Source organism: Muscardinus avellanarius (genome assembly GCF_963383645.1).
Source record: "Muscardinus avellanarius genome assembly, chromosome: 1".
NCBI lineage: Eukaryota > Metazoa > Chordata > Mammalia > Rodentia > Gliridae > Muscardinus > Muscardinus avellanarius.
Window position 1 is genome coordinate 32,500,897 of NC_137786.1, and position 25,189 is coordinate 32,526,085.

The window sequence follows — 25,189 nt, forward strand, 5'->3', positions numbered from 1 at the left end:
AAACAAAAAAAACCACCAGGCTCCAGAGAGAAAGCGGACTGAGAACAGAGCTCAGGGCTACAGAGGAGACACACGCGCCCGAGGACGCGGCAGCAGCGCCATACTGCCGGCAGCAGCGGCGAACTCAACGGACGGCTACAGCAAGCCAGATGAGCCGCTGCGGAACAGCCAGGCGGGATCTTTCGGCGCAGGGAGCATCTAAAGCTCCCAGTGGCCGAGCTCAGCACACGCTGCAGGGATTCAGAGTGGATATCAAAACCAGAGAAGAAAAAATACGCCAGCCTCATGGCCGAGGGCGTGGCAGAGGCGCCATATTGCCACTGGCGGCGGCAGCAGCAATGAATTCACCGAGTCCAGTACAGTTACATCTGCGTACTCAAGAACAGTGAGTCAAATTGTGGGCCACAGAGGAGAAATCGCAGTATTGGGCCTCCTGGGACTTGACCCAGTGAGGGAGTGGTGGTGGCAGAGATATCACACCATAGGAGAACGTGCAACCTGGCACCCCCCATAGTTTAAAGCAGCCTCTATCGACTCCCTGGGTCGGAGACTCTGTGATACAACCCAGTAAAGGAGTAGTGGGGTCTGAGATAATACAGACTCGAGATCCAGAGCACCTTAAGTGAAGCCATAGTGACCCAAGGGAAGAACCCAGAGAAGGCACAAACCTCCGAAATCATGGGAAAGAGGAATAACACTGGAGCAATGAATGTGCACAACCCCACAACATCAGAACCTGATAAAACAGAAAATCAGAGATTTCTAGAAGATCAAATCAGGAAAATAACTGTAGAAATAATAGAGGTGCTTCGAAAAGAACTCAGAGAGAGCCAAAAAGAGATAAAGGATGCAATTAATGAAGTAAAGGCCTCAATTCAAAGCACAAACAACCGATTAGACCACATGGGGAACAGAATCTCGCTCTTAGAAGATGAGGAATCCAAAAATGAATGCATAGTTTCTAATCTAGAAAAAAATATCCAACAGCAGGAATCTGACATTGAAGAAATATGGGCCCATCTTAAGAGAGCTAACCTAAGAATAATTGGAATAGAGGAGGGAAAAGAAAGTGATACCAAAGGGATCAACAATCTCTTCAAGGAAGTAATAGCAGAAAATTTTCCAAATATAGAGCAAGAGGTTGATACACAGGTCCAGGAAACTTATAGAACTCCCTTTAGACAGGATCGGAGAAGAGGATCCCCACGCCATATAATTGTCAAAATGACCAATGTGGAAGCCAAGCAGAGAATCTTAAAGGCAACAAAAACAAAGGGCCAACTGACATTCAGAGGCAAACCAATTAGAATCACTCCAGACTTCCCAAACCAAGTCATGAGAGCCAGAAGGGCTTGGAGTAACATATTCCAAACTCTGAAAGAAAACAACTTCCAGCCAAAAATTTCCTATCCAGCAAAACTTTCTATCAAATTAGATGGAGAAATAAGAAGCTTCCATGACAAACAGAAACTGAAGGAATTTATGTCTTCAAAACCAGCGCTAGAGAAAATACTCAAAGAGATTAACTACAAAGAAGAAATAGGTAACACTCACCAGAACCAGAGAAACAAGAGTTTCCATCCAACAGACAACTAAGATTGGTTATCTGTGGAGATTTCATTATTTTAGTCTTTTACCTATCTCTAAGTTGTATTGTTTGCCTTTATTGTTGTTAATTTTTAGGATTTCTATTTGGAATATTAATATACCTTCAGATATAGCATTTGGAAATATTTTATCCAATTCTATTAGTAACTTTTAACTCTGTTTACATTGTCTTTGGATATACAATATTTTCTTTTATTTTTTAGGGAGTTTGTATATTCTTCTGTTGCCTGTGCCATTGAAATCATATCCGAGAAATCACTGCCAATTTCAATGTTGTGAGGTTTTATGACCCAGATTTTCTCCTAAAAGTTTATAGTCTTAAGATTTATATTTAGGTCTTTTATCTATTTTGAGTTAATACTTGTATATGGGATTAGGTAAAGGTCCAATTTTATTCTTTTCCATGTAATTATTATTTTTCAACAATATTTAGTTAAAAGATTATTATTTCCACCACCAAATGTTCGTGGAAACCTTGTCAAAAATAACTTGACAATATAGGGAAGAACTTAGCTCTAGGCTTGTATTTAACTCCAATGGTCTATATATCTGCCTTTAGAACAGTACTACACTGTTTCAATTATTGTAGCTTTATATGGTTTGAAATCAGAAAATATATATCTGCTAGCTTTGTTCTTTTTCAAGATCGTTTTGGGTATCTAGAATTCATATTCCATATTAGGATAGATTTTTTTCTGAAAAATAAATATATAAATATATGATAGTTTCACCTAAAAAAACAGAAAAAAATATGCTCTAGTAAGAAAGAAAGCAAAAAGAAATATTGATATGCTATCTTTAAATCATCAAACGCTTGGTATCAGACAAATGAAACTGTTATGTGAGATTATCATTTTTAATTTTGGATAAATTGCTATAATACTAGATGTCAACCACTAAGCCAAGCATGGGAAGGAGGGATGGGGAGAGAATGGGGTGGGGATCGGGTGGGGGCTGACTGGGCGATGTGTGCATGTATGTCTACAAAAGTTTGTATCCCACTATGATGTATGAATACAGTGCACCAATAAAATAAAATTTAAAAAAAAAGATATTATTTTGATTTGAAGTGTGTTTTGTTTACATTAGTTAAGAATCTTTAGCTTTTTCCTAACATAGCAAGTTATTTCATAAGTATGATGAAAGCCTCTGATAACAATTAGAATTTTTAAAGTACTATACAAACAAGTATCTATAGCCATCAACATTAAGTAGCTTAGTAGGCTAAATAGGAACTGTCTTTGCTATCTTTTTAAATTTGCCATGTATTCTAGTTCATCTTGTGAGTTTTAAGATGGGTGGTGACATTCAAAATTCACTGTAGTCTTCTGTGCTTTAGATGTTAATGCCATTTCTAGGATACAAGTGCTCATTCATTTTAACCCTTGCACTAGAAAACATTTTATATAAGGGGAAGAGGACATGAGATATCAGAAAAAATACAACGATTACATGTTTTAGTCCTTATTTCATGGATAAAATAGATGAAGAAAAGGCTTCTCAAGTAACTCTAAATGGAAAGTTCCAAAAGCTAGCAAAGCATAAGTTGAACTTGGGATTTAGGTTCATGTCACTTGAGGAGCACTTACTACAAGCATCCTATCAACTTGTCTAAACATTTAAACAAATAGCCATTTTAAAGAAAAAAAAGTAAATAATGGTGCATTGATGATGCTTAGATGTGGTAAAATCATGCATGTAGACTGAGTATTGAGACATTTACTGTAAGCAAACAGCTGACTCAACTTCAGATACTGGACTCTTAGTTTAGAGTTGATACTTCAGTGTTTTAGTAGGTTATATTTGACAATCTAATGATAATCTTTTTGCTAATAAGAATGCATTAGTGTAGAATAAAAACAATGTTTCCTGATAATTATAACACTGTTTCATCTCTTGAAAAAATAGACATGGGAAATTATATTCTTTTCTACTAGAGATTTAAAATGGAATCATTTCATAATTGTCTTCCAGCAAAGAAAAGTGTTGCCTGTTGTTGTAACCACCACTTCTACATACCTTATCTCAGTAAGCTTGGCTACCTTATGTACTTTAACTGGATCTTTAACCTGTGTATGTGTGGTCTTAACATTTCTCTCCCTTCCTTTCATTCTTCCTCTCTTTCAATCCCTTTCTTTTTTCCCCGAGACGGCCAGAGCTCATTTTCTTGTCTTAAAATATTTTATCAGCCATCTGTGGTTGTGAATGCCTGTAATCCCAATATTTGAAAGACTGAGGTAGGAGGGTCATAGATTCAAGGCCATCTTCAGCAGCTTAGCCAGATACTCAGCAACTTCGACCTTACTTCAAAATAAAAAATTAAATGAAGTAGAGAATAAAAAAAAAATACAGAAAAATCAACAAAACCAGAAGCTGGTTTCTCAAAAAAAATTTAACAACATAGATAAATCAATAGCCGGCCTAACTAAAAAAAAGAGGGAATCAACCCAGATTATGAAGATAAGAGGTGAAAAAAGAGATATCACTACTGACAGTGTAGAAATCCAGAGGATTATCAGAAACTACTTTGAAAAACTATACTCCAACACAAAGGAAAATCTGGAGGAAATTGACAACTTTCTAGATAAATACAACTTTCCTAAACTGAGTCAAGAAGATATAGAAGTTTTAAACCATACCATATAACAATCAAAGAGATTGAAACAGCAATAAAGAGCTTACCATCAAAGAAAAGCCCAGGACCAGATAATTTCCCAAGTGAATTTTATAAAATCTTTATAGAAGAACTAATTCCAATATTCCTCAACCTATTTTGTGAAATAGAAAAAAACAGGGACCCTCCCAAATATGTTCTATGAAGCCGACATCACAGCAATACCAAAACCAAATAAAGACAGTTCAAGGAAGGAAAACTACAGGCCTATACATATCTTTGATGAACTTGGATGCAAAAGTGCTAGGCAAAATACTAGCAACATGCATTCAAAGCCACATCAAGAAAATCATACACCACGACCAGGTAGGGTTCATCTCAGGGATGCAAGGCTGGTTCAACATACGAAAATCAATTCATGTAATTGATCATATAAACATAACCAAAGACAAATATCACATGATCATTTCAATAGACGCTGAAAAAGCATATGATAAAATCCAACAACCAGTTATAATAAAAGCACTGCAAAGACTCTGAATAGAAGGAACATATCTCAACATCATAAAGGCAATTTACAGTAAACCCACAGCCAACATCATATTAAATGGGGGGAAAACTTCAAGAATTCCCCCTAAAAACAGGAACAAGACAAGAATGTTCATTATCACCACTTCTCTTCAATATAGTACTTGAGACTCTGGCCAGAGCAATAAGGCAAGAAAAAGAAATCAAAGGAATACAAATAGGAAAAGAATTAAGACTTCCACTATTTGCGGATGACATGATACTATACTTAGAAGACCCAACAAACTCAACCAAAAGGCATATAGAACTGATCAACAAATTCAGCAAAGTGTCTGGATACAAAATCAATCTTAAAAAATCAGAAGCTTTTGGCCAGGCATGGTTGCACACACTTGTAATCTCTGCACCTGGGAGGCAGAGACAGGAGGATCGTGCAGGCCCGGAGGTAGAAGGGTTCCATCTCCAGCACCCCCCCCCCCAAAAAAAAAAAGAAATCAGAAGCTTTTCTATATACCAGTCATAAATCCACTGAAAAAGAAATTCAGAAAACACTTGCACTCAGGATTTCCCACAAAAAAATAAAATACTTAGGAATAAACTTAACCAAGGAAGTAAAAAGACCTCTAAAAAGAAAATTATGAAACACTGAAAAAGAAATAAAAAATCTTAGAAGATGGAAAGATCGTTTATGTTCATGGATAGGCAGAATAAATATCAAAATGGCTATACTTCCAAAAGTGATCTACAAATTCAACATAATGCCCATTAAATTACCAAGATCATTCCTCATGGACATAGAAAAATCAGTCCTTAATTTCATTTGGGATAACAAAAAACCCAGGATAGCCAACGTAGTTCTCAGCAACAAAAACCATGCAGGAAGAATCACAATACCTGGCTTTAAACTATACTACAAAGCCATTGTAATAAAAACAGCATGGTACTGGCACAAAAACAGATACATAGACCAATGGAGCAGAATGAAGACCCAGAAAGAAATCCACACATAGCCAAATAATTTTTGACAAAGGGGCCAAAAACATACACTGGGGAAAAAAAAAAATAGTCTGTTCAATAAGTGGTGCTGGCAAAACTGGTTAGCCATATGTAGAAAAATGGAAATTAATTCCCCTTTCTCACCCTGCACAAGATCAATTCAAGATGGATCAAAGACTTGGAAATTAGACCAGAGACTTTGAGGCTCCTTGAAGAGCGCATAGGTCCAACACTTCAACACAGGCACAGATAAAAACTTTCTCAATAAGACCCCAAGGGCACAATAAACTAAATGGTGAATCAATATGTAGGATTGCATGAAATTAAAAAGTTACTGTACAGCAAAGGAAACTGTCAAGAACCTCAACCGAGAGCCAACAGAATGGGAGAAGATTTTTGTCACCCACTCCTCCAATACAGGACTAATATCTAGCATATACAGAAAACTAAAAAAACTCAGCATTAAGAAAACAAATAACCCAATCAGAAATATGGGCAAGTGAATTAAATAAACACTTCATGAAAGAAAAAATTCAAATGGCCAATAAATGCATGAAAAATGCTCATCATCATTAGCAATCAGAGAGATGCAAATCAAAACTACCCTGAGATTTCACCTAACTCTAACTAGAATGACAATCATTCAAAATCCAAACAATACAAATGCTGGCGAGGATGTGGAGAACTGGAGACTCTGAAACATTGTTGGTGGGACTGCAAATTAGTGCAACCACTTTAGAAAACAGTATGGAGGATCCTCAGAAGAATGGGAATGAACTTACCATGATCCAGCAATACCACTTCTGGGTATCTACCCCAAAGAAAAGAAACCAAACTACCAAACTAATGCCTGCATATCCATGTTCATAGCTGCACAATTCACCATTGCCGAACTATAGAAACAACCAAGATGTCCATCAAGAGATCAATGGATTACAAAACTATGGGATATGTACTCAATGGAATTTTACTCAGCCATAAAAAAAACACAATTACATCATTTACAGGGAATGGATGGAACTGGAGGACATTATGCTAAGTGAGATTTGTCAGTCACAAAAAATAGGAAATCCGATGCTTTCCCTAATATGCAAAAGCTAGAGAGAAACGGGTAACAGGAGGAACTCTAGATGAAGGAGGAGATCCTATAGAGTAAAAATAAGGCAACCTAACTGAAGGTATGGGAGGGGAGAAGAGAGAAACTCTCCAAAGCACATGATGTACTTAAACAAGTATATCAAAGTCATTCACTAAGCCCAGCATGGGTAGGAGGGATGGGGAGGAAATGGGATGGGGATTGGGTAAGGGCTAATTGGTTGATGTGTGCATGTATGTCTCCACAAGTCTTTTATCTCATTAAGATGTGTGACTACAGTGCACCAGTTAAAAAAAAGAACCAGTTTTAATATGGAAATAATAATTGTTTTAAAAAGCAGTTTATATAATTGTATTTACAGTATAATTCAAATTTTAAGAGAAAAAGATATGTATATAATTACATTGATACATACATATATACATATAGAAATGTCTGAAAGTATACAAATAAAAATGTTAATGATAAAAAACAAAATTAAAAATTAAAAGGAATGTGGGTATAATTCAGAGAGTGAATGCCTCCCTGAGTTAAATTTCCGTGCTAACAAACCAAAAAACTTTAGCAACAGACTGTCAGCAGTTTTTGAAAAATACTTATTAACTCATACATCCTCTCAGAAAGAAAACGAAACTCCTCAACCTCTTCTTAATATGCTCTGGTAGCCATTTTCTTTACTTTTGTTCTCTGCTTTGGCTATTATAGTAACTTTTGCTAACTTGATCTTATCATTCAGGACCTTCTTATAACTTGCATTTACCACAGGTCAGGGTTACTTAGCTTAAAAAATCTTCCATGTTACCTTAAATCCTTAAATTCTCATCAGAACTAAATAATAGTACTCTAACTCTCTTAGTGCATTCTTTAAAATATCTTTCTGTCCTTCTGTAACTACCAGAAGAGTCTTATATCACATTTTTGTTCCTGGACAGAAACAGAAAGTGTGTGTGTGTGTGTGTGTGTGTGTGTGTGTGTGTGTGTGTGTACATACACACCTGGAAAAGTAAAATTTTATCTCCTGTAAAATAACATTACTGATATTTCCATGAATACAAATCAGTTCTGATTTGAGTACTATTTTGAAAATAGTATGATGTAAAAATAAGGACAAAAATCTTAAGACTACTAAAACTACCACTAGAAACATTATGTGTAAAACGTTTAGTCTGGTGACATTTTTCATTAATAATAGTCACAGTAAAGCAAAATAAAAAGTACTCTATTCTCTTGTATCCTTCATCTTGTAATATACCTTCCTTCTTCCTCACCATCCTATGAAAATACTCATTTCTCTACTCAGGATTCTTTTTTCTTTAAGTTATATTCTTGCCAAGTTAAAATCAAAGTGATGATTTAGAATTTGGAAACTTGAGATTAGTCCATGCTGTCATTTCTTTCCCATTTTGTAGTTCTCTAAAAAAGTTGCCAGGATTTTAGTTTGCCTTCAATTGGGTAAAGGAGAACTAGTTTACTATAGATTCAGATCTTACATTTTATAAATCTAATGAAAATGCTGGCTTTTCAAAGTGAATGTGACAAACATGCTTAAAAGCCTTTTTGTTATATTGTTTGATAAGCCATAATTCATTAATAATGGGAAAATGATTAATTTTTTTATTGTTGAAGTATCTTTTCTTCATTGTGGTTCTTAAGAAGTATATTAAGAGCCGGGCATGGTGGCACATGCTTGTAATCCCAGCATTTGGGAGGCTGAGACAGGAGGATCACACATGTTCGAAGCCAGTCTCAGCTACTTAGTGAGGCTCTAAGCAACTTAGTGAGACCCTGTTTCCATATAAAATAGATCTGGGAGTATTGTCCACAGGTAGAAAAGCCCCTGCATTCCATCCTCAGTACCACACACAAAAGAAGTATATTAACAGTTTCTCTTGCTACCCATTTTCCACCCTCTTCTTTTAATATAATGACCTTGGATTTTTATTTATTTATTTTTTGCTTTGTACTTTTCTTTCTCTCTTTCTTTCTTTCATTCTTTCTTTCTTTCTTTTTTTTTTTTTTTGGTGCTGGGGTTCAACTTAGGGACATTACCTCTAAGCTACACTCCCAGCCCTATTTTTACTTCTTAATTTTGAAACAGGATCTTCCTAAGTTGCTAACCTGCCTGTCAACCTGTGAGCCTTCTGTCTCAGCCTCCTAAGTACTGGAATTACAAGTGTGCACTGCCATCCATGCCTGGCTCGATCCATTTCTTTTCTTTTCTCTTCTCTTCTTTTCTTTTCTCTTCTCTTTTCTTCTTTTCTTTTCTTTTTTGGGCTGTATTGTGGATTGAACCCTGGGGGCATTCTACCTTTGACCCACACCCACCCTCAGAACATTTTTTTATTCTTTATTTTGAAACAAACTCTCACTAAGTTGTGGAGGGCCCCACTAAGTAGCTGAAGCTTTCCTTGAACCTGCAATCCTCCTGTCTCAGCCTCCCAAGTACTGGTTTATTTTTATTTTTATTTTTTATTTTTTTGGTGGTACTGGGGCTCCTGGAAACCCTTCTACCTCCGGGCAACACTCCCAGACCTATTTTTATACTTTTTTATTTGGAAACAAGGTCTCTTAAGCCAGCGTTGCTGGCTTTGAACTTGCGTGATCTTCCTGTCTCTGCCTCCCAAGCGCGGGGATTACAATCATGGGCCACCACGCCTGGCTTGGTTTTTTTATTTATTTTAAAAACAATTTTTAATGCATTATAATTATACATCCTAGTGAAGTTGAGAGGGAAAGAAACATACGTGCAGACAGCCTTCATTGTGTTTCTCTCTGGGTCCCTCTCTATCCCCCCACCAACTTCTCTATTATTTACAATGATACAGATAGCTTCATGTGTGAACTACAGAGATAAGGAGCAGTTCTATTTTTATAGCAGTATAATTCATGGGAATATATTTTTTTATTTTTTAAAATTCATAACAACTATGTAAAAAATGTTAGGGTTCAGTTTTCCTTTGGCTGTCTTCAAATGTTATACTTTTATTCTAGTATGAAATGTGGGAAGTATCAAGCACACTCTATACTAATTTCTCTGGGATCACTCTTGCTCTACAACTATGGTATTTGGGATCATTACATAGCACACAGGTTTTTATTCCTTGGTTTAATTTCTCTACTTATATTTTGAAGTTGGGCAGTTTACAGTTCCTATGAGGTTCATTTACTTGTTTTATTTACTTATCACCTAATTTATTAGGTACAGTTAGGTCTATATTTGTTTTTTGTTGTTGTTGTAACAACAGTACTAGAAATGGAATCCAGGGGCATTCTACCTCTGAGCTACACCCTCAACCCTATTTTTTATTCTTTATTTTGAAATAGAGGGTTTTTATTTTGAAACAGTTGCAGAGGGCCTCACTAAATAGCTGAGGCTGGCCAGGAACTGGGATCCTCCTATCTCTGTCTCCAAAATGCTGGGATTACAATAGTGTTCCACCTTGCCCAGCTTTATTTGATAATTTTTCTGGCACATTGTTGAGGATTAATGACAAAAAGCAGACCCTTGGAAATTTGGTTTTATCTTTCCTTAGTTTTGATAAAGGGAGTTTTGAAGTATAACTGATGATAGGATATTGCATTTGTCAATTATTTGAAGTACTAATTTGCTTTTATCTACCTTTAAGTACTATAGGGGTACTTCCTAGTAATATCTCTGTAAGCAAAGTTAAAAATACATTTTAAAGAAAAGATGTATGGCAACAAAGCTGGTTTTTGTTGGACAGTGAGGTGATAAATTTTACATTTTTCTTCACTTTATGAGTAAGTTGAGGGCCTTGTCTGTATTGACATCTCGGGCCTTGTCTGTATTGACATCTCTTGGTATAGCAACTAGGGCGATCTTTGAATGCTGTTGGTAATGTGCTCTTATTTAAAAAAGAATGGGTGTGGTGGTGCACACTTGTAATCCCAGCATTTGGGAGGCTGAGACAGGAGGATCACAGTTCACTGACAACCTCAGCTACTTAGTGAGGCCCTTTGCAACTCAGTGCTACCCTGTTTCAAAATAAAGAATAAAAAGTAGGGCTAGGGTTGCAGCTCGGAGGTAGAACGCCCAGTACCACCAAAAAAAAAAAAAAAAAAAAAAAAAAAAAGAAAAGAAAGAAAGAAAATAAAATAAAAAGACATACCAAGATTCTTTATAGAACTTATCTCACTTTTACATCTATTCCCTTTTTATGATCTGAAAACATGTATTTATTTACATTAATATATATATTCTGACAAATACTATATTATGGATAAATACTCTTAAAATTTCACATCCAGGGGAAGCTTTTTCTTCAACTGTAGAAATTATTCTTGGCCTATTTTGTCTTTTTGTCTTTACTTGATACCATCTAATTGACTATGTTAACACTTCCAACTTGTGAAAATACTGTTTATATTTTTTTCATGGATAGTACTGTATAAGAACGGAACATTTCTGGTCTTATAAATGGGTAAGACAAGTTCTAGTTTTAAGGGGTTTTATTAATTATTTAATTTCCATTGTGAATAAATTCCTAACATAAGTAGTTAAGAATTGTTGCAAGTTCGGTGTGTGTTGTCTGTATTCTACTAATTGTCCTATAGATGGCATTGTTATTTGTCCACTCTCAGTTCCTCCTCCCCCACAAAGCTCTATTATTATTTCATCTTTAGGAGTGCTTAATTTCTTAATATAATGTTTAAAGTAATTAATCAAACTAGATCACATAATATAGATTTTTGTGCATATAGTTTGGACAACCTTTTCTCCTGAATTAATATCCAAATTTTCAGTCTTTAAATTTTATAACTATAGTTAGCATGGAATAGTATTGAATTAAAATTAAATATGATTATTTATAAGTTTGCAATAAATAATAAAGTGTGTTTTAAAATGTTTTGTGGCCAATGCAGTGGTGCATGCTTGTCATCCCAGTCTTTGGGAAGCTGAGACAAGAGGATCACAGGATGTAGGCCAGTCTCAGCTATTTAACAAGACCCTCAGCAACATAGTGAAATTCTGTTTTCAAATTTTAAAAAAATTAAAAAATAGGGCTGGTAGCATAGCTCAGAGGTAGAATTGCCCCCGGGTTCAATCCCCAGTTCAATAAATAAATAAAATTTTTTGCTGTAAAATTGTATATAAACACATATGGTTTTGTAGCTCAGAGGCATTACAATTTCTTTGTGTTTTTAAAATGTTATGAGGCAATAAGTGTAGAGTAAGATTTCAGCTCTTCTGATGTCCCTCATTAGCTGTGCAAATTTAGGAAAAATAACTAACTCTTTGAAAAGGTTACTGTTAATACAGTCTGCAAGCTGATTATGTGGGGAATACTGTGTTGTATCATGTATAGTTGTATCCACAAAGTCTGGCACCTAGTAGGTACTCAGCAAATTTTTGCCAAAGTGAATATTTACTTTGCAAGATTGCCATGAAAATGAAACAGTGATATGAATGTAAAGCAGATGGTAATTTGCATTGCAGGCATTAGCTGCCGTTATAGTCAACACTAAGAAAATCCCCAATCTAGCTACTAACATGAAATAGATATTTTTCTTAGACTTTTTTTCTCTTATATTTTTCAAGATTTCCTTGCCTATCCCTATCCCAAAATGTTCTCTCTCTTTTTTTAATTTTCAAATATTTCCTGGGGGCCTCTACCAAAGGCCTTCTTGACTGCTTGCATCCATTATATTCATATCTTTTTCAGTGAAGTTTTTGTCTCATGTTCTTAAGTCAAGAGAAAATAATATTTTAAAGGGTTTTTTTGTTTTGTTTTGTTTTGTTTTTGTTTTTTTGGACTGGGGATTGAACCCAGGGTGGGTACACTTGCCAGGCAAGTGCTTTGCCACTGAGCTACATCCCAGCCCGAAAATAATATTTTAAAAGGAAAATACTTTATATAATATTATTTAGCAGTTATTTTGCCCACTTACCCTCATATTTCAGAAGTGTAAACTGGAGAGGTTAATCTGGCAAGAATCTAGGGAAGATTAACATTTATGTACAGTGATCTAGCAAAATGCCTGGCATTTAGAAGGTACTCAATACATTTTGCTATTTATTAATAGTGTTGATGTTAATATTTTAAAACATGGCTTTTTCTGCTATATCATGTGTATCTCAAATCTGTTGATAACTTATTGAGAGTCTTCTACATTGATTTTACATATATTATGTTACTAATCTTTAATTATGTAAACTGAATGCTCTTATCCTCACTTTATTTTGAGGAAGCCCTCCAAGAAGCTAAGGATCCCAAAGTCATTCAATTATTAAGTGGCAGAATTATAATTTAAAAACCTCTCTTGCCACAATCTCATGTTGTTGGAAGGATTGTTTCTTCTTGAGGCCTAGATAAAGTACATACATTCCACATAACTTTGGATTCCTTTTATTGTTCATTTCCTATGTGGCCATTCATATTTTTTGCTTTCCTTTTTTATTTTGTCCAATCAGACAAAGAACACAGTATTCTATACCCTGTTTCCAAGACTTCAAGGTTATATTTGTCTTGATCTCCTTCTTTGCTCATTTTGCTAGATATGTTTTATTAATATTTTCTCCTACTCATTCCCAAGTCCAATTCATCAATGAATGACTCAGTTATTTCAGTAGCTTCCCCATATCCTTGGTCTTTCTTTCCTGAATGAGAATAAATATATTTTCTGATTTAATCCCTTTGGATCACTCTGTGCACACCTACCATTTTTGAGCACTTGTTAAATGCATCTTTGAAAACTTCATAGCTGGTAGCTACTACAGTGTGTTGCTGAATGGTCTGGTTATTTGTTAGTGAGTAACAAACTGTTCCAAGAACTTGGGATGGCTTAAAATAACCATTTTTTTTTTTTTGTATCTCATAATTTTATGTGTTGGAAATTTAGTCAGGGCATGGCTTTGGCCATGTGGTGTTAATAGAAGTTACTTGGAGGTAGTCATCTGATAGATGTAAATGGTCTAAGATGGTTTCATCCACATAAGTGCTACTTTGGTGGAGATGGCCAGAAATAGGCTAGACTGTGACATCAACTGGAGCCTATATGTACAGAATCACTAGCATAGCTCTTTCATGATATTCTTTTTTTTTTTTTTTTTTTGGGTGGTACTGGGGTTCCTGGAAACCCTTCTACCTCCGGCCTACACTCCCGGTACCTCTTTTTATACTTTTTTATTTGGAAACAGGGTCTCTTAAGCCAGCGCGCGATCCTCCTGTCTCCACCACCCAAGGGCGGGGATTACAAGAGTGCGCCACCACGCCCTGCCTCTTATCATGGTATTCTAACATTTAGCTCACGACTCCTAAGACATACTATAACATGTGTGGGAGAAAGCTGCAAGGTTTTTTTTTTTGACCTAGGTTAGGGATCCCAAAGGGAACTTTGTACTGTGTGTTTTTGTCCTGCAAGTCACAAAAATCTGCGAAGATTAAAGAGATGGAAATGAGGCTTTTAACTCACTGTGAGAACTAGCAAGAATTTGTGGCTGTTTTTAATCTGCCACAGAAATTATACCAATTATTTTAGATTGTGTCAATTTCAGTGAAAAATGAATTGGTAGTAGAGAGTACAAGTGGTTGCATGCATTCTCTCCCATGAACAATTTAATAATTTAAACAGTTATTAGAATCAGAATAGCTATAACTGAAGTTGATCTTTTCTTAGAGCTCAACTGAAATGTTTGTTGGGTTCATTTAAAAAGAGAGGCTAGTTTTGTTAGTATTAGAACTATAAATATACTTTTTCTAAATATGTAAAGTTTCTCTAATACTTGCTTTATGATTCACAGTGTACTATCACAATTGTATCCTTACTTGTCTCAAGTTAAAAAGTTAATAGGTATATGAGACCAAGGAAAGGCAAGAATCCTCTGCTCTATTTCTTATCTTCTGAGTTGATGTTTTATCTTTTTCTCTCTGGTTTATATATCAGTTAAATATTATAAATAAAGTTTTCTAAAATGAAATGCAGGCATATATTTCACTGGGAGGAAAAAAGAATATCAAGGCATATTTTGGGTTAAGAAATGTTATAATTCATATTCAAACCTGTAGATAGTTTAATAGATTTTGAATTTGTTCTGAATGAGAAAATCATTGAAGAATTTTTGAGAAGAGTAACATGATTCTACTTAGAGTTTAACAAAATCACTGGCATGTTATACTACTAAAGGAGCATCAAGGATAGAAAAGATCAATTAAAGAGTCTATGAAGCAAAATGGTCAAATTTTAGATGTATTTTGAAGGAATAAGCTCAAAATCCAAAACTGAGGTGAGAAAGATAGGAGTCAAGAATAAATCCAAGAACTGACGGAAGCAACTGGTAAAATGAGTTGTCTTCAGCCTCAATTGGGGGGGTAAGGGGTATAACAGAAAGAGCTGTTATAAAAAAAAAAATGAACTTGTTTCAGAAATATTCAAGTTTGAGATTGTTATAGGGAGCCAAGTAGAGATGTCAGGTGGCAGTTGGATATACAGTATCATTCTGGAGATCAGGAGAGAGGTCCAGGCTGGAGTTATCATATGTATGGCTTTTAAGTCCTTGAGACAGGGAAATCACCAAGGGAGAATAAAGAAACAAAGTGGATAAGAGAGTAGAAATTAAAACTTGGGCCAAGAATGTGGAAAGATGAGTTTAAAAAAGAAAGAAAGGAAGAAAAGAATAGCAGAATTAATGCCAGAGAAAGTAGAATTTAAGGTTAAAAATACCAATTTGGGCTGGGCATGGTGGTGCACGCATTTGGGAGGCTGAGACCGGAGGATCACGGTTCGCGGACTTGGGCCCTCTTCAACTCAGTGAGACCCTGTTTCAAAATAAAGAATAAAAAATTGGGCAGGGGTTGTAGCTCGGAGGTCAAACGCCTCTGGGTTCCATCTTCAGATCCTAAAAAAAAAAAAAAGAAAAGAAAAACCCAACTTGGGGAAAGACAGAAAATCAGTAAATAAAAGGTAAAGTTTGTTAAGAAAAATGCCTCTATGTATTTTATACAGGTAAAACCTTTTTAGCCAAATAGTAAAATATGTAAAGGAAAAAAATGCACAATATGAAATGATCCTGAAAAAATAGTTATATAGTGGAAGTTATTTTGTGATTTTTGTTTTTGTTTTGTTTTATTTATACGTGTGGTACTGGAAATTGAACCCAAGCACATTCACCCCCAGTCCTTTTTTATATTTATTTTGGACAGAATCTTACTAGGTTGATCAGAGTGTCACTACTTGCTGAGGCTGTCCTCAAAACTGTGATCCTCCTATCTCAGCCTCCCAGGTACTGGGATTACAAGTATGTGCCACCATGCCCCACTTAACATTTTTAATAACGCCGTGTTGGCAGAACATTGTGGCACATGCCAGTAATCCCAGTACTTGGGAGAATTGTAGGTTCAAAGATAGCCTCAGCAAATAGTGAGACTTTTATCAACCTAGTGAGACTCTGTTTTAAAATAAAAAATAGGGCTGATGGGGTGTGTCACTCAGAGGTAAAATGTTCCTGGGTTCAATGTCTGGTTTGTCTGTCTGTCTCTCATGTATAAATAAATAGGAATGTTGTTTCATATTGTACAAACAAAAATAAACATTGTTGGAGGCAGGTGGTTAGCCTCTTAGGAAGAGGTGGTCTGTAATTCCCAGTACTTGGGAGGTGGAGACAGGTGGATCACAGGTCAAAGGACAGCTCATGGCAATTTAGGGACGTCCTTTTTAAAAATAAAATATAAAAAAGGCTGGGGATATAGCTCAGTAGAAGAATGCCCATTAGGCCAATCCTGAGTACCACCAAAAAAGAAAAGGACTAGGTGTGGGTGATCTCAGGTTTTCCGTGTCTATACCCATTTGTAGTATTCTTGGTGGTTAGCACCAAATATTATTATAACCACTAAGTCTTTTGCAGTTTCTCCTTTTCTCTGTATGCCTGTCTTGACCATGCCAGGTTCTTTTCAGCATTACTTTAGGCTATTCTGTATTTTCCAATTCATTCAAGAAAATGGACATTTTTATTTATTTATATTTATTTATTTATTCTGGTGGTACTGGGAGTGGAACCCAGGGGCTTTTCTACCTCCGGGCTATACTCCCAGACCTATTTTATACTTTGTTTTTTTTGTTTTTTTATTTCAAAATTTATTTCTGTCATCTTTGGGTAAGGCTTTTTGTTTTTCTTTATTTTTTAATTTTTCTCTGGTGCATTGTATTTATACATGATGATGAGGTAAAAAACTTTTGTAGACATAAATGCACACATCACCCAGCCAGCCCCCACCAAGTCCCTTCCCACTCCCTCCCCATCCCTCCCCTCTTATGCTTGGCTTAGTGGTTGATTACCATATGAATAAATACCTCCTGTGCTTTAAAGAGCCCCCCAGTCCCCACAGTTGGGTTGCCTTATTTTGCTCCTCAATAGGATCTCCTTTTTCATCCAGAGTTCCTCCTATGACCTATTTCTCCTTAGCTTTCACATATTAGGGAAAGCATCCAATTTCTAACTTTTTGCAACTGGCTAACCTTGCTTAGCGTTATGTCCTCCAGTCCCATCCATTTCCCTGTAAATGCTGCAATTGTGTGTGTGTTTTTTTTTTTAATGGATGAATAAAATTCCACTTTGTACATATCCCACGGTTTTGTAATCCATTCATCTGTTGATGGGCATCTTGGCTGGTTCCATAGTTTGGCTATGGTGAATTGTGCAGCTATGAACATAGATACACATGCATTAGTTTGGTAGTTTGGTTTCCTTTCTTTTGGGGTATATGCCCAGAAGTGGTATTGCTGGATCGAATGGTAAATTTGTTCCCATTCTTCTGAGGATTCTCCATACTGTTTTCCAAAGTGGTTGCACTAATTTGCAATCCCACCAACAATGTTTTAGAGTTTACACTTCTTCACATCCTTGCCAGCATTTGTTGTTTGTGTTTTGAATGGTTGCAATTCTAGTTGGGGTAAGGTGAAATCTCAGGGTAGTTTTGATTTGCATCTCTCTGATTGCCAATGATGTTGAACAGTTTTTCATGCATTTATTGGCCATTTGAATTTCTTTCGTGAAGTGTCTAGTTCACTTGCCTATTTTTTTAATTGGATTATTTGTTTTTTTTTAGTGTTGAGTTTCTTGAGTTCTCTGTATATTCTAGATATTAGTTCTCTATCAGAGGAGTAGGTTGCGAAAATCTCCCATTCTGTTGGCTCTCGATTGAGGTTCTTGACAGTTACGAAGGTCTTCAGTTTAATGCAATCCCATGTATTGATTTGTCTTTTTGTGTGTGTGTGGTGGTACTGGGGTTCCTGGAAGCCCTTCTACCTCCGGGCTACACTCTCAGACCTATTTTATACTTTTTTATTTAGAAACAGGGTCTCTTAAGCCAGCACGGCTGGCTTCAAACCAGCGCGATCCTCCTGTCTCCGCCTCCCAAGCACGGGGATTATAAGCCTGGGCCACCACGCCCGGCTTGATTGTCTTTTAATTTGTTGTGCCTTTGGGGTCTTGTTGAGAAAGTTTTTAATCTATACCTATGTATTGCAATGCTTGATCTATGCCTTATTCAAGGAGCCTCAAGGTCTCTGGTCTAATTCCCAAGTCTTTGATCTATCTTGAATTGACTCTTGTGCAGGGTGAGAAGGTGGGATTAATTTCCAGTTTTCTGCATATGGTTAACTAGTTTTGCCAACACCATTTGTAGAAGAGGCTATCTTTTTTCAAGTGTATGTTTTCATCCCCTTGTCAAAAATCAATTGGCTGTGTGTGGACTTGTTTCTGGGTCTTCTATTGTGTTCCATTGATCAATGTATCTGTTCTTGTGCCAGTACCATGCTGTTTTTGTTACAGTATTTTTGTAGTATCGTTTAAAATCAGGTATTGTGATTCCTCCTGCTTGGTTTTTGTTGCTGAGAACTACTTTGGCTTTTATACTTTATTTGGGAATAGGGTCTCAGTAAGTTGCTGAGAGTTTCACTCAGTAACTGAGACTGGCTTTGGTCCTGTACAACCCTTCTGTCTCAGCCTCCCACAAGCTGGGATTACAAGCATACGCCACCATGCCTGGCCCTTTGGAAAATTTTAAGTAACACACAGGTGTGTGGTCAACCTCAGCAACTTACTGAGGCCCTTCACAACTTTGTGAGACCCTGTTTCAAAATAAGGAGTAAAAAATAGGGCTGAGGATGTTAACTCAGAGATAGAATGCCCCTGGATTCAATACCTGGTACCACACACACAAAGAAAAATCTGAAAAACAGTGGTTTAGAATAAAGTGGCTATGTGTTAATTTGTGAGATAAAAGTTTGATTAGGTAAGAAGGAGAAAGATAGCCAGGCATGGTGGCGCATGCTTCTAATCCCAGCCTTTGGGAGGCTGAGACAAGAGGGTTGCGTTTCGCGGACAGCCTCAGCTACTTAGTAAGGCCCTTTGCATCTCAGAGAGATGCTATTTCAAAAATAAAGAACAAATAACAGGGCTAGGGGTGTAGCTTGGAGGTAGAATGCCCCTGGGTTCCATCCCCAGTACCACAAAAAAAAACGAAAGATTTTAACACTTGGAAGGAATTGGACAGCAAAAGCTGAATTTGAGAAGTAAATTTTTTTTTTTATATTGGATTGTACTTAATGTTAGTAAAAGGTATTCCAAAGCCTGATCTATTTTAAGCAAGATAGAAATATTTTATAGCATACTTCTAGTGAAGCATAATGGAGACTTGTTGAATTCTAATGCATATATTGCAATCTGATTATTACCTTCCATGTTTCATACTGATCAATTGACTGTGTCACACATATTTATTTATTGCAGTACTGATAATTGAACTCAGTGGTATCTTACCCCTGAGCTACACCCCCAACCCTGTTTTTTATTTTGAAACAGAGTCTCCCTCAGTTGAGGAGGGCCTCATTAAAAGTAGCTGAGGCTGGCCGCAAACCTGCGATCCTCCTGTCTCGGCCTCCCAAGTACTGGGATTACAAGGGTGCACCACCATACCTGACACATTTTTATTAATTCAAAGAGCAAATTTTACTTGCTGTGAGGTTCAGAGAACATTTACTATTTATATTAAAATTGTGGGTTTTGTATTATGGAAATACCCCTTTTCTACCTGAGTTTGTTTTCTTGTTCAAACATTATAATAAACCTTTTGACAGAAAGCATCCAGTCTATCAGAAATTTAGTTTTTACAAACTACAACAGATGCTGGCGAGGATGTGGAGAAGTGTGAACTCTAAAACATTGTTGGTGGGATTGCAAATTAGTGCAACCACTTTGGAAAACAGTATGGAGAATCCTCAGAAGGGGGACAAATTTACCATTCGATCCAGCAATACCACTTCTGGGCATATACCCCAAAAGAAAGGAAACCAAACTACCAAACTAATGCATGTGTATCTATGTTCATAGCTGCACAATTCACCATAGCCAAACTATGGAACCAGCCAAGATGCCCATCAACAGATGAATGGATTACAAAACTGTGGGATATGTACACAGTGGAATTTTATTCATCCATTAAAAAAAAAAACACACAATTGCAGCATTTACAGGGAAATGGATGGGACTGGAGGACATAACGCTATGCAAGGTTAGCCAGTTGCAAAAAGTTAGAAATTGGATGCTTTCCCTAATATGTGAAAGCTAAGGAGAAATAGGTCATAGGAGGAACTCTGGATGAAAAAGGAGATCCTACTGAGGAGCAAAATAAGGCAACCCAACTGTGGGGACTGGGGGGCTCTTTAAAGCACAGGAGGTATTTATTCATATGGTAATCAACCACTAAGCCAAGCATAAGAGGGGAGGGATGGGGAGGGAGTGGGGTGAGGATTTGGTGGGGGCTGGCTGGGTGATGTGTGCATTTTTTTTTTTACCCCATTATGATGTATAAATACAATGCACCAATAAAAATGAATGAATGAATAAATAAGTAAATAGAAATAAAGTTTTTAAGTTGGGCATGAGGGAGCATGCCGTAATCTCAGTACTTGGGAAGCTGAGACAGGAGGATTGCAGGTTTGAGGACACCCTCATCAGATAGTGAGTTTCTCATCAACCGATGGAGACCATGTTTTAAAATAAAAGTAAAACAGGATTAAGGGTGTAGCCTGAGGAAAGAATGCCCCTGGGTTCAATCATTAGTACCAAAAAAAAAAAAAAAAGTCAAAGCCCGGTGTGGTGGTGCATACTTGTAATCCCAGCATTTGGGAGGCTGAGACAGGAGGATTGCAGGTTCGTGGCCAGCCTCAGCTACTTAGTAAGGCCCTTTGCAACTCAGTGAGATCCTGTTTCAAAATAAAGAATAAAAAATAGGATTGGGGTATACCTCAGGGGTAGAATGCCCCTGGGTTCTATCCCCAGTACCAGCCTCTCCAAAAATAGTCAAAAAAATGTAGTTTTTAGTTCTTCATACACGTTCTTAATAGTCATTTAAAAACTGATTTTTAAATAAGAATATCCAATTTTATCGGTACAACTATTCAAGATTTTAAAGATATATTTCCAATTTTAAGAGCCTAGAAATAAAAGATAATAAGAATAGTAGAACTTAATATAGGAATTCATGGAATTCTAAATAAAGAAATTAAAGCGCTTACATGGAGTAAAGAGTCAAGAATAAAAGAAAATTACAAAGAAGGATGATATTCAATTCTGGAAAAAATATTAGTACTTAGAATAATGATTTCTGAAGTTGTATATATGTACTGGAGAAGATGTAGGATGGGCCCGAGAGTACAAGATCTTTAAGCTTATTGTATACAGGAAATTGGAACTTGTGGATGTACTTACTTTTATCTCATCTTCTTAAAATGTCTATTTTGTGGTTTAAACATATATATTGAAGGCGTACAGACAAACTGTTGAAAGAAGTTATTCTTTAAAGAAGCATGCAAAATTGAACAGGGAGTATAAAAGCAGATAAGTTTAATTCTTAAAATTCTGGCACAATTATTTATAAGCTATCTAATGATGGCCAGTTATTTCTTTGAACATTAGGTTTTCCAGTTATTAAATAAAGTAATTCTTATTTCATGGAGATGTTTTACATATTAAGTAAGATAATTAATAGTAAAGACTCTACAGTTTCCTTATTTTTTGGTAGAATATAAAAGTAACCAACAACTGAAGGTTGCAACAGATTTCCTCATGGGATAAAAAAAATTAATCATCTGCTTAGCCATTACCTGGATATTTTTACTGTGATTACTTTTTAAAAACTTCTAACACTTTCTTTCAGTAAAACTGCATTCAGTGGGAAAAGAACAGGAAAGTCAGGACACTGGCTAAGCCTTGCAACTGAATTTGAAGGTGTAATCTTGACCACATCATTTCTGTATTTGACAGTTCTGTTTTTAATTATGATTACCCATTTGAGCATGGTGATGCATGCTTGTAATCCCAGTACTTGGGAGGCTGAGACAGGAGAATTGCAGGTTCTAAGCCAGCTTCAGCTATTTAGTGGGGCCTTCTGCCTAGTACTGGAGTGCTCTTGCTCCTGAGAGTATGCACCTCATATTGCTTCCCTGCTGCAATGAGATGAGCAGCTCTGTTCTGTCTATATATATGGGGCTGGGGGTGTAGCTCAGAGGTAGAATGCCCCTGGGTTCAATCCCCATCCCCAGTACTACAAGCTCCACCCCACCCCACCCCTCCGTGTGTGTGTGTATGCGGACAGACACACACACACACAGTAATATTTATTATTGTGAATACCCCTCTTTGTCTTTAGTACTTTTATCTTGAAGTCTTTTCATAGGCTACAGTCATTCCAGCTTTCTTATTGCTACTGTTATATGAATATCTTCTTTTGTACTGGGTTCAACCAAGGGGGCATTCTGTCTTCTGGCTATACCCCTAGTGCTTTTTTGTTTTGTTTTGTTTTTAATTGGAAACACCTAAATTGCTGCAGTCAGCCTGGAACCTGCAATCCACTCCTGTCAGGCTCCCAGGTATTAGGATGTGTGCCACCACACCTAACATCTTTTTGTGTGTGTATGGTACTGGGGTTCCTGGAAACCCTTCTACCTCCGGGGTACACTCCCAGACCTTTTTTATGTATTTTTTTAAATTTGGAAACAGGGTTTCTTAAGCCAGAGCGGCTGGCTTCGAACCTGTGAGATCCTCCTGTCTCCACCTCCCAAGCGCAGGGATTACAAGCGTGCGCCACCACGCCTGGCTATACACCTAGGCATCTTTTCTAGTCTTGTGTGGGACAGATATGGGGAATTAAATCCAGGGGCATTCTACTTCCAGGCTACACCCCAGTCTTTTTAAAATTTGAAACAAGGTCTTACGAAGTTGCCGAGTTTTGCTAAGTTACTGTGGATGGTCTCAAATCTTAAATTCTTCTGTCTCACCCTCCCAAGTACTGGAGTATAGTTGTGCGCTACCATACCCAGCTCGTTTCCATTCTTTTACCTTCATTTTATTTGGATCTTTGAATCTAAGGTATGTCTTTGGTAGAGGTATACATTGTAGGCTTGCTCTTTTATCCAAAATTTGAGTGTCTCTGCATGTTGAATATTTCTTTCTAATGTGATTATCAGTGTGATTGTATTTACTTCTGCTTTTCATCCTTTAGTGCCTTATTTTGTATTAAATATTCTTAATATTATACTGTGCCAGTTAGCTTTCCATTGCTGTGACAGAATAACTGAGAAAAATCCGTTTACAGGAGAAAGATATATTTTGGCTCACAGCTTCAGAGGCCTCAGCCCATGGTTGCTTGACCCCATCAGTAAGCCTGTGGTGAGGGAGATCGTCGTTTTGAGCATATGACAGAACAGAGCTGCTCACCTTATTGCAGCAGGAAAGCAGTATGAGGTGCATACTCTTAGGAGCAAGAGCACTCCAGTCTGAACATGGCCAGAAAGGCCAAGGATGAGCTATTTCTTCTTAGGGTAGGCACCCTCAGTGACCTGCTATGCCAACTAGGTACCACCCACTACAGTTTTATCACCTCCCAATAGTCCATGCAGTTATAATCTATTGATGATCCAGTCTTTGAACTTTGCTATTTTGGAGACAAGTCTTTAATCCATGAGCCTTTGGGAGATAGTCCAGAGCCAGACTATGATATGTACCATTCAAATTTCACCATAGATTTTTATGAAAAATATTTTTGGATTTATTTTCTTGGTTTGCTGTGGAGATTACTTGTGCATCCTAATTTATCATAATCTACTTTTGTAGTTTAATTTTTATCCCAATATAGTGGCGATGAATGGAAGCAGTGATAGAGATTTTAAGGTTACCAAAAGTAATTTATTAAAATAATTTATAGTTTAGAAATATTGGAGATAGTAATCGCTTTTGAGGTAATTGTTAGTCATTAATGAATTTCCACATAATGCAGCCATAGAGATCTTTCAGATGCCATGAAAATAAATTAATTTTCAACGAAATCTACTTGTAGCTAGAGTTGGAAAATGGCCAAAGATAATGAACCACTGGAGAAAGTAGAATCAGGAAGGATCAGACAAGGGAGAAAAATCATACAAGCCAAAGAATAAGAGAGTTGTGGAATAGGACTAATTTACTACAAGTTTAATGTTGCAGCAGACTCTCTTTACTTCAGTATCCCTAACTTTCCTCCTTATACCTAAATTTGAAAAGTATAAATAGCTAGTTCCTTACACACAGCTTCAGCTCTTTGCTCCCTCTTTGTTTTACTCTTTGTTATTAACAATCAGGATTTACTCTCACTTTTGTAGCTTAATGGGATTAGAGAAAAACAATAAACGCATAGGTGGCCTCACTTTAAAGTACTGGTAGTGGACCCTTTAATTTTACCTAGCAAATGTACCACACTCTGTGCCTCATTGTCCTAGATGGCTGTTTTGTACTCCCCCCTCCTTAAAACCTCCAACATCTCCTCCCCTCCCCTCCCCTCCCCTCCCCTCCCCTCCCCCCCTCTTTCTTTTTCTTTCTTTTTGGTGGTACTGCCGATGGAACCCTTCTACCTCCCGGCTACACTCCTAGACCTATTTTATATTTTATTTGGAAACAGGGTCTCTAAGCCAGCCTTGCTGGCTTTCAAACCTGCATGATCCTCCTGTCTCCGCCTCCCAAGTGCAGGGATTACAAGCATGCGCCACCATGCCTGGCTTTTTTCTTTAATTTTAGTGATGAATTTATTTCTTATTTCAGTTAGAGAAATAAGGTAATCAGGATTTTGAAATATCTGGCATCATTTATCAAACTGTCTATCCATCAGTCTCTGTAACAAGACTCACCTTTCCTTCTGTCACTGTTGGTAAATTGTCCAGATTCCTAAAGACAGGCCTTCCTCTTGTTTTCTGGGTCTCACTCACTTGCACATACTCAAAATTTGTAATTCTCCCATCTCCTGTATTATCACCTTTTTTGTCCTCGTGAACGTTTTCATGAGCATACAAGCTTAATTTCT